Here is a 2,310-nt window from a genome sequence, read left to right as displayed (position 1 = left end):
ACACAAATATTACGGCCTTTGGATATGTCAACCGGCTGCCTCTGACCCGATTTTTTGACTAACGAAAGTAAATTTTTATTTTATCATTAAAGTCGGATGCGCCGTTGCAATCGATTTAAAATACTTTACCAAATAAGAATTGGCAGCTACTGTAGCACCATAATCTGGCTGACACTTTTTATTGTCTAAGATAGGAATTGCTAAGAAAAGTAAACATATGTTAAAAAATAAATATTAATGCGTTGTATTTTTACTAAATCTTAGACATAGAAAAAAAACTAGAAAAAAAAACTTTGAAAACTCATCTACACAATCTTTAAAAACGATGGGAACTTTTTTATGATACCAATACAAGCAAAAACTACATAGAAATATGTGAACTTTGATATGAAACACAAAACTGCATGCTTTGATTTTGAAAAAAAAAACTCACCTTCAAACGATTTCTTTTCCATTTTTCTGACAGAAACTCCAGATTCGAATGGAGGTTGGGTTTGAACTGTTGACAATGATATTTTCTAAATGTGTTCGTACTTGTTGACTCCTTCATGTGCAATTTATTTGGTAAAATTTTTTTTTATCGTATATTCACTGTTGTGTGGACGCAACGGTGCAATTTATGTAATAGATAAACAGAGTATAACATTTATCAATAATGATAATCACTTATCAGTCTTGCACACACAGTAAATTCACAAGATCCTCCTTTATAAAAAATGATTTAGTATTGGTGTACTTTGTCAAAGTGTTTTTCTTCTGTGATTTATCTTCCTTATTATTTATAGCTAGAATAATTTATCACCATTAAAGAGCAATATTTTCAACTTAATTGATTCAACATAAAATTTAAATATTTATCACAGAATTATAAAAACATATATGCCACGTTTGTTTGCTAGATGCTTTCTGACTTGGTGATCCGATACAAAAAATGTGCTTATGTACTAAAATTTCCATTCAGCTGGCGAAGGACACACTCCAGAAAGATAGAACGATTCTGATCCAAAAAATGTATTTATTTGAGCTAGAATTTAGTTTTTATCTCTAATCAGATCTTTTCTAGCATAAGGTTCAAGCTACAAACAACAACTTGGCGTTTGTTTATTTTTGTCAAATATAGACAGAGATAACTCTATATTGCAATTTAATATATTCGATGTGTAGTACATAGCACAGATTGAATGTGAACTCAACACCAAAACCTTGATCTGAATATTGCACTAAATTTATTCGAGCGCGCGCACTTGTCTCAATTAATGACCCGAACACACTTTTTGTTTATAGTTGAATGTTTTTGTCGAGCGAACGACGTGTGTGATTCAACCGCTTCACCTAATCTATCGCAAAATGTTCATCTAAACTGATAATAGCCCATATCACATAAGTTGATAAGATTCGGCCCGTGTCGTCTCAAAAAATTTGTTAATTTTGACGTATGTAGACTGTTTTTCCCTGCTTTGTATTACTCAGGGCAGATATCAGTGGCTTTGCGGAAATTTACATGTTGTTATGATATTTTTGGATGGTTTGTGTTTCTGTCGGGCAAAAAAAAGGGAATTCAATCAAAAATCAACTACATACGCAGCCAAAGCGGTTGAATCACACAACCGAACGATGTCGACGAAAACAAACTAAAATGGTAGCGCGGAAAAAAGGCGAAAAAAACGGTAAACATTGAACTGATTACAGGTCATATGACCAAGTAAAGCGATAAACAGATCGTTCGGCTACACGGTAATTGTACCCTATAAGAGCCGGTGTATACAGGAATGCTGTTGCTCCGTATGTGCTTCTACAATTATTTTTAGGCCACTACAATTAATTCTGGGTTACTACAATTTATACTCAGTTTTGGAGCATTTTTTCTCCCTACAAAAACAAAAACACAGCTGTTGTCAAATAAGTTGTTGAAAACATCAATTTCTAAAGAAGCGCATATAAATTTATATAAATACTCCCATGACTGCTATTTTCATGAAAAATTACTGAATATTCTTCGTCTTATTTTTGCCCAGCAACCATCTTCAATTCAGTTGAACCAAAAATGCTCAATACTATTGCTAATGACTTTACTTCAATCAAATTCGAAGACTACTTGGATTCGAATTTTCCGATATTATTCTTTTTTTTTATTAAAACCAAATGCAACTAATTTTTGAATTTTTTCAAAGTTCTTCATAAAAATGAATTGGTGGCCCTGAAAAGGGCCGATTTTGTTGTAATTTTTGTTGTGTGAACGGGATGAGCTTAACCTCCGAAACCATACAATGTGCGGCCTTGGCGTTTCAATGCGTAGACGACATCCATAGC

At 33.0% G+C, this 2,310-nt stretch overlaps 1 long non-coding RNA gene across 1 annotated transcript; it reads right to left on the bottom strand.

Moving 5' to 3' along the window:
- LOC129570967 (uncharacterized) lies at positions 1-1,594 on the bottom strand. The gene is made up of 3 exons (XR_008688191.1): positions 434-1,594; positions 130-200; positions 1-58 (listed from the first exon to the last, which is right to left on the bottom strand). It is a non-coding gene; the product is annotated as an uncharacterized LOC129570967 (long non-coding RNA).
- Between the last annotated feature and the right edge of the window lie 716 nt (positions 1,595-2,310).

This window comes from Sitodiplosis mosellana, unplaced genomic scaffold (assembly GCF_009176505.1).
Source record: "Sitodiplosis mosellana isolate CC-2019 unplaced genomic scaffold, AAFC_SMos_1.0 Smas_scaffold_841, whole genome shotgun sequence".
NCBI lineage: Eukaryota > Metazoa > Arthropoda > Insecta > Diptera > Cecidomyiidae > Sitodiplosis > Sitodiplosis mosellana.
This window is presented reverse-complemented; position numbering and strand designations above follow the sequence as displayed.